Source organism: Callorhinus ursinus, unplaced genomic scaffold, assembly GCF_003265705.2.
Source record: "Callorhinus ursinus isolate GAN/ISIS: 27379988/994484 unplaced genomic scaffold, GSC_fseal_2.0 scaffold28, whole genome shotgun sequence".
Classification (NCBI taxonomy): Eukaryota; Metazoa; Chordata; class Mammalia; order Carnivora; family Otariidae; genus Callorhinus; species Callorhinus ursinus.
The window spans coordinates 13,927,036-13,935,897 of record NW_027397090.1 but is presented as its reverse complement, the minus strand read 5'-3'; positions in this window follow the sequence as shown (position 1 = coordinate 13,935,897).

Below are 8,862 nucleotides of genomic sequence, written 5' to 3'. Positions count from 1 at the left end.
GTGTGAGAGACATCATAGGTCCTCTTCCTTCTGTGTTCTGCCTTCAGAACTTCTTACTGCAAGTGGATAAATGGTTCTCTTATTTATTGCATTATTTCTTTACGGAATTATAGTGTGTTAATATCCTCTGAGTAGATCCAATGGCCTTTCTGAAGCCTTTCATGTGGCCAGATGGGAAGGGAATAGAATAATCTCCACTGGTCCAGTTTTTTCCTCTTTCCAAACATTAAAAAAAAATCAGGATGCCCTTAAAATCCTTTTTTCTCCAGTTTCTCTAAGAGCGGGGTTAACAAAGCCCAGTAACACTCTTAAAGCTCTCCTGCTGCTAAAGGGAGTGCAACAGAGACTGTCACCATAAGGATTGACTCCTGACTGAGAGCTGAGTCTTTCTCAAGAGGAATCTGACAATTAAGTGCAGAACTTGCCCCTGGATCGCACCAAAGATTATCCCAGCTGGGGCCCTGAGAAGGGCTCCTGCGGAATATGGCCAAGGGGAAGCTCCTTTGTGGCACAGATCTTGAAACACCTTCTTGCCCTATGGGGCTGATCACAGCCAGATAACTACAGAGCAAATGCATCTTAGATTTCTAGAGCTTCACAAGAGGCTCCAAAGTCAAGTTTTTAAAAATTAAGTTTAGAAAGAGACACATTGTGGGTCAACAAAATGGTGGCAAATTTTAGGAGAAAATAAGCAGCGAAAATAAGATTATTGTGTACAAAAGTTTGCCAACATTGTGCATTTCGTTTGCTTTCCCTCCTTTGATAGACCACATAGCACTGTTGCAAAATCAAATAGGAGTCTCTTCTTTAGGCTGTAGCTTTCAAAAATGACCGTATTCCACATCAACAGGATTATTGGGTGTAAGATCAGTCTAGGGAAAGGCGGCTCAATAGAGTGACCAGATTCTTAGTGTGGTTTAAATCCTCAACTCTACAGGTATGTTATTTAGGGAAAATTACTTTAATCTGTTTCCTTATGGAGGATAATAATAGTATGTACATAAGGAATTGTTAACAGGATTAATTAAAATAATATATGTAAAAAACTGAGAAGGGTACCTAGCACCTAGAAAATGGTTGTACTAATTAGGATTCATTTTAACTGGGAGACCAAAAACAAGAAGGCTATGATTTTTTTTTTTTCCTCTCTCCTGTAAACATAGATAATACAGGGCAGTCTAGGGGGTCTCATAATCAGTAGGGACTTAGTCTCCGATTCTGTTATGGTCCGGTGCCTGGTTTGGTCCAAGTTTGTAGGACTCTAGTTCTGAGCAGGAGGGTGGAGAAGGGGATGAAAGAATAAATGAGCAAAGCAAGCAAGGTGATTTCTTTGAAAGGGCCCCATGAACCGTTCTGATTACGTCCCACTGATCAGATCTTAGTTACGAGTCCTCACCTAGCTTCAAGTAAGACTGGAAAAGGAGGTGCGGAAGGTCATTTTTTGGAAAGGGTCCAGTATAAACAAGAGCAATTCTGTTATGATAGAGGAAAGGGAAAAGAGAACGAGCAATCTGTCCCGTGCTTCCTAAATGTTAGCTAGGATTGTTACTTTGTTACCTAGAAGGCTCCCAGCTCCCTCTCCAGACCGGATGGTTCTTCCTAGCTCCTGTGGTTTCTATATGGGTGTCTCTACTTCCATGTGCCACTGACATTTGCATTTATACACCTGTGCTCATTTCCCTCCCCCCTTTTCCCCTTTCCAATGTTCTGCTCAGAGTAAGTGTAATACTATCCTTTTCTTATATTTATACTATACTCACAATCTTGAGATTATTTTCTAATTTATTCCATATCTTTCTTTTTCAACAAGTCTGTTATGTAGTGAGTTGTCTTCCCCCACCTTGCAATTCATATATTGAACCCCTGACTCCCAGAACCTCAGAATGCTACTGTATTTGGGACTCTTTTGTTAAAATGAGTTCATTAGGGTGAGCCCTAATCCAATACCACTGGTATCCATATAAAGACAGGATTAGGACATAAACACACACGGAGGAAAGACCCTGTGAGGACACAGGGAGAAGGTGGCCATCTACAAGCCAAGGAGAGGCTTCAGAAGAAACCAAACCCTCGGAATTTTGAGAAAGTAAGTTTCTGTTAAAGCCAGTCAGTATGTGGTGCCTTGTTATGGCAGCTCTAGTGGAGGAATGCATAGCCTGTGATCTTTTTTTTTTTAAGATTTTATTTATTTGCGAGAGAGAGAGAACGAGAAGGGGGGAGCAGAGGGAGAAGCAGGCTCCCCACTGAGCAGGGAGCCCAATCCCAGGACTCCAGGATCATGCATGACCTGAGCCGAAGGCAGATGCTTAACTGACTGGGCCACCCAGGTGTCCCCATAGTCTGTGATCTTATTTGGTGGCATCAAAGTCCCAAGAAGAAACAGATCACACATGAGAAAGAAGGCAACTTTGAGGAGATCTTAAGTGCAGAGGGCCTAGTGGATATAGGGGAGCCAACTGGATGATGCATCAACCTAGGGAACCATGGGCTGTTACTGGTAGCCCCCTACACCCAAAGGTACGAGGGGGAAGGAGCCTTTATCAGAGTCTTCAGTCAAGGGATACAGCTATTCTGAAGCAACACTGTAGGGAGGGAAACAGGGTAATAATACCCAGATCTCACTCTCCTTCCTCCCTGACTCCAATCTCCTGCCAGTGCTGACCGCTTCTGGAGACCAGAAAGCACGGGAATCCAATGAGGTGGTTCATGAAGGTCAGCCTTCTAGAAAGGAGGGCAAAGACAAGTAGAGAATGAGTGAATCTGGAAGAATAAAAGATGCCTCGCACAGGGAGGAACTTCGACTTTTAGTTCTTTTGTATCTTGCTTTCTTCTTTGTTCTCTACCTGCTCTGTTCCCCGCCTCCAGCCCCCCAAAGTGCCTGTGGTAACTCCTGTAGCATATATAGGACATCCTCAATAAATATCTGGGAACTGGGTATTTTTTATGCTCAGTAATGATCACATATTGTATTTCCTTTCTGCCAATTTTCAGAATGTATCTCTCACTATTCCTAATTAGAGCATTAATCCAAGTCTTAGCTACATTTGCCTCTACAACTATTACTTCCTTCATAGTTTCTTCTTGGTTCCTTCTCCACAAATGAAAAAAGATGAGCAGAGCAAATCAACTCACAACCCACAATACTAAAAAACAAAACAACAAACCCCCCCCAAAACCAAAACACCTCAGTTGATTATATTTTCTGGTTACATTTTTTCCTTCTCTCACCTTTATATCGATTCATTATCATTGGCATCAGATGAAGAGTGTTTGTGGGATATTTAAGTTCATGTTGACTTCCTTTCCAAAGGTGTTATAGCTCCCAGCCTATGTTACCTGTTCCTGACAGATAAGCATTTTATCTTTTGAAGTCTACAATAAACTTTTAGGGTATTTCTTTCTCAAAGATGATTGCCCAATATAATAGTGTTTTTTTTTTCAAGAAATGCTAAGTTTTAATGTTTTGATTACACAACTAAATTAACTTAAGGAGCGCCAGGGTGGCTCAGTTGGTTAAGCGACTGCCTTCGGCTCAGGTCATGATCCTGGAGTCCCGGGATCGAGTCCTAGGATAGAGTCCTGCATCGAGTCCCAGGACCGAGTCCCCCATTGGGCTCCCTGCTCAGCAGGGAGTCTGCTTCTCTCTCTGACCCTCCTCCCTCTCACGCTCTCTCTCTACCATTCTCTCTCTCTCTAATAAATAAAAATCTTTAAAAAATAAATTAACTTAAAAAGTTTCTTATAAGAATTATTTATATTGGATACTTCCGTAGTTTACGAAGAAAGTACGCCTCAGCAGGGTGAATGCCTACTCAGATAAAGCTGCATGCTAGATCTTATTTATTCATCATTTAGTTCTGCCATCTCTATAGCTGGTTCCATAGAAGCTAATGTATTTTCTGGCTTTTCCAGAAACACGGTGCTTTGTATTACATTGTTGGGTCACTGAATCAGTAGTGACTTGAAAGAAAATGACATGATTATTTTATGTGATTTTTACTTTGTATCTTTTTGATTTGATTTGAGGAAGAATTTAATCTTAAAAAATTATTCACTTTCAAAAATAGGCATGTTTAACCCTATGAAAAATTCCTTGTCAGACTTTTATATATCGTTTTAAATTATTCACATTCATATTTCTTGTCTTTCATCGATCTTCAACCAAATTAAGTGTTCTTTCTTTAAGGGTTACTTCTTGTGGGTGAAGGATGGTATCACATTTAACAAGAAGTCTATAATTATTGTGTCACACATTTGATGCTACAAATAGGCTGTCCTGACAATGTAAATCCAATTGTCTTGATTTTTATGTGTAATTTTATAATGAAGTAAAGATTGTAGGGGGCAAATTAGTGTACTGAGTTCAAATACACTTAAGTCATCTGAGAAAATAATTTTTCTATTTCTTGATTACATTAGTTTTTTCCCCCTCATCTTTATGAAACCAGTATTTGGAACTTACTGTAATTTTGTTATCTCAGTGAATTCCCATATCTTTTGGTTAATTAACACTCCCTCAACCCCCCCATTGGAAGAATGAAAAATAAATTAAGAGATAAATTATTTTAAATTCCATTCTCCTGCTGAATTTGGATTTCAGGGCCATTTTATTCATGAAGCACTATATTCAAGAGTTACACGTTTTTCAAGCTTCTCTGAAAATGTTGATCTTAAAAAAAAGTTGACTTCAAAATATGCAAAGAAAGCTGCAGATCAAGATGAACAAATACTTGATTAGATGCCTACAAACTTACCATTATGTCATTTGTAACTCAGTTCTTAGTTACCTATATTTTATGTGTTATATGAATATATTTTACTATGTTTGATATGATGTGGGGCTGGAGATCTCCAAAACCAAATTCTAGTAAGTACATTCACACATTAAGCCAGATCTAGGAGTCTTAAAAATGACTTTAATCTCTTTTATGGAAGAAAATACTAGCTAAACTTTCAAACAGTGCTTGGAAGCAAGTGTTTTAAACATTCCACTGTACAATGTGTATTTTTGTGTTCCCTGTCCCTCAAAATGAAAATGTTTATAAGCAAAACAAAACAAAATTTTTGGAAAAAATATTCCATGCACGTAAATTCTCTTTTTAAAACAAAACAAACGGCATCAAGAGACAAATTCATGTAATTTGAATTAAGTGATCTATTTTTTCCTTATTAGTGGCTGAGGTAAGTTGGTAAAAAAAAATATAAGGGTGAAAAAAATTCAGTCATATGCTTTAACTGTTGACATAAGTATTAAAAAACTATTTAAATGTAGGCTTTATAATGTATTGTGATGTTGGTGGAGGGAGGGTAAAATATCTGACATGTTCCAGTGGGAAGACACTTCTAGTATATTTAAATAGGAATAATGGCCCTACAGGAACTTGGGAGATGTTTTTTTCCAGACCGTACATTACATTAAAGGCGGGGGGGGGGGCGGAATAAAGGGAGAGAGAGAACCAATTTAAAAAGCATTTCTTTGCCAGTTAAAGACTTGATCAAATAAAATCACATTTTTTTTAAAGATTTTTTATTTTTTTATTTGACAGAGAGAGAGTACAAGGAGGGGAGAGTGTGGCAGGCACAGGGAGAGGGAGAAGCAGGCTCCCTGCTGAGCAGGGAGCCCAATGTGGGGCTTGATCCAGGACCCCTGGATCATGACCTGAGCCGAAAGCAGATGCTTAACTGTTTGAGCCACCCAGGCGCCCCATAAAATCACATTTTTGATAAAGAACCTTTGATAATAATTGAGTAAAAATGAAGTACTTTTTGGCATACGTTGCTGATTAAATTATGAGAATTAATCCCTAAGTTATAAGAATTAATCTCTAACAGTTCAAACTCATTATCTTGTAAAAATATACCTGTGGCTCATAAAGTTAAGAAATATTGGTGGAAGTATCAGTTAAATTTATAGGAAGTATTTCCTCCACCAAAAAAATTTCCTAATTTCACAAAAGTATTACAAGAACATATATGTTTAGAATTTTGAACCAATTTACCTGGTGTGCCATGTTTGAAAATCCTTGAAAATTAGAATTTTAGAATTGAGATCATTCACTATTTAATTCTTGATTTACCAGTCTTTTCTTGCACCTCCAAAAGCGTTGAGGCTTAACTGTTACCTAGAGAGTTTACATGACTTTCTCAACCTGGTCAGAGTTAGCATCAAAATCTCTCAAATACTCCTAATGTTACCTCAGAATAAGATTACAAGATACTTCCATTCCAACAGGGAAATAGGAAAAACAATCTCTTTAATTATCTAGCATTCCCTTAAGCCCTCAAAAGCAATTCCTTTGGTTTCTAGATGTATTCAGGATCCAAACGTGGCAGAACTCATTTCTTTGAGCAGCAAATAAACATTATCTACCATATGGTCACATTTAACACATTTTTGAAGATTTGCCAAGGATAATTTTACTATCTATTACTTATCCTTTTCTCTGCAGTGTTGAATGAAATATTAAGGAAAAAGTGGGTTCAGCTGGGTAGGTGATACCATAATAAATACATCTATTAGTGATTTCTGAGGTTTGGGGGCAGGCATTATTGACATATAATGCATATATAATGTGCACTGTATACAGTTTTGACAATTGTAACCACACATGTAAATACTACCCAAAACAAAATCTAGAACAGCACTCTAACAAATTCTGCAATATTAATGTTCTGCAACTGTACAGTCCAATTTGGTAGCCACTAGCCAACTGTGGCTACAGCGCATTTTGTCAGTGTGAGGGACACCTGGGTGGCTCAGTCTGTTAGGCATCTGACTCTTGATTTCGGCTCAGGTCATGATCTCAGGGTTGTGAGATGGAGCCCTGTGTTGGGTTCTGCACTGGGTGTGGAGCCTGCTTAAGATTCTCTCTCTCTCTGCCCGCTATCCCCCCAAAATAAATTAAAAATGTCACCAGTGTGACTGCAGAACTTTTAAATTTTACTTAATTTTAATTTACAATTAGATTTTAATAGGCATATGAGGCTAGTCACTACCAAGGTGGACAGTGCATAATACTCTATGTCACTTTAGATAATTCTCCTACATGCTGTCTTAGTAAATCCCATCTAGAAATACTAAATACAGATCAGTTTTCCATGTTCTTAGACTTTTTGTAAAAGGATTCATACACTATATACTCTTTGTGCCTGGCTTCTTTTGCTGAACATAATGTTTTTGAGATTCATCCACCCAAGTTTCTTTATGTATCATTAGCCGGTTCCTTTTCATTGCTCAATAGTATTCCATTGTATGAATGTATCAAAATTTGTTTTTCCATTCTCCTACTGATAGATATTTAGGCTGTTTCCAATTATTTTATTTACTTTAAAAAATATTTTATTTATTTATTTATTTATTTATTTATTGAGCATGCAAATGGGGAGAGGTGCAGAGAGAGAGAATCTCAAGCAGACTCCGTGCTGAGCATCGAGCTTCATGCTGGGCTCAATCTCATAACCCTGAGATCATGACCTGAGCCAAAATCGAGCTGGATACTTAACTGACTGAGCCACCCAGTCACCCCTCCATTTATTTGATTTTAATGTTACAAATATTGTATTTGATATTTTGCATTAATTGAAGGGAAAAAGCTGCATGTGTGTATTCTGGTTTTGAGAAAATTTAGTCAACATAGGATTCTATTTTTATCTTTCTGTGCTGGGGTAAAAATTCAATTCCTGGTTATATATATGGATGTAAGGATATAAGATATACCTCAGGACTGCTGAGTAAACACCTGGTTTGTATTACTTAAAACACAATTAGACCAATCCACCAGAAGAAAAAATATCGCAGTGTTTTTGTTTTTATTTATTTATTGCAATGTTTTTAAAACCAAAATATATTTGGGTGAGGATGGGTAGATTTGGGGTTTCTCCAGAGAACACTGGCAAATTATGTATAGTTTTGAATTACCTTGGCCTTTCCCAGTCTCTATTTTTTTAAAAATGATTTTATTTGAGAGCTAGAGAGCGAGCACATGAGGGGGAGGGGCAGAAGAAGAGGGAGAAGCAGACTCTCCACGGAGCAGGGAGCCAGATGTGGGACTCAATCCCAGGACCCCAGGATCATGACCTGAGCTGAAGGCAGATGCTTAACCAACTGAGCCACCCAGGCACCCCTCTATTATTATTGATAATTCATACATCCTCAGAACTTCAGATCTAGTAAAGGCAATTAGTAATCTAGTTGTCTAATTCCCCAGGGCTCTGCATATCATAAATACTCAATAAATACTGGTTGAAATGAAACTATTCATTTCACATATGAGAATTAAAACTCTAGGTGTCCCTTAACTGAAGAAAATCAGGTATTATAATCAAATGAAAAATCTGAAACAGGAGTGGTTTCTGCTTCATACAAGGATTCACCACAGATTCAGTTGTAAGCTGTGACAGACCAATACCTTAATTTTCAAAACTCTCATACAATTTTTCAGAAGTAAACCAGTCCTCATCAATATTTTATCTTTTCATAAGCAGCTTTTCCTTTTACAAGCATTAATGTTAATTTATTAGTTCTTGAATACGCAGCAGATATCAATAAGAGGAAAAAACCTAATGACAATATTGAAAAGGAAATTTACCCTTAAGAGTGATTTATAAAGTATTCATCCATACATAATCCGGGCTTCATAGTTTTCAAGTGGTGCAGATACAAACGTGTTAAACGATGTCTCTGCCAATCAGTCCAAGCTGAGAGCAGAAACAATCCAAGTTCAAAGGACACAGCATTTTAAATTCACAGATACTGACTTTGGGCATTTTACAGATAAGAACTATGGCCCATTTTCGGTACTCAACAAATAACTATTGCATTGGCAGTTTACTGCATTTGTCAAGGAATATAAAATATTTTTT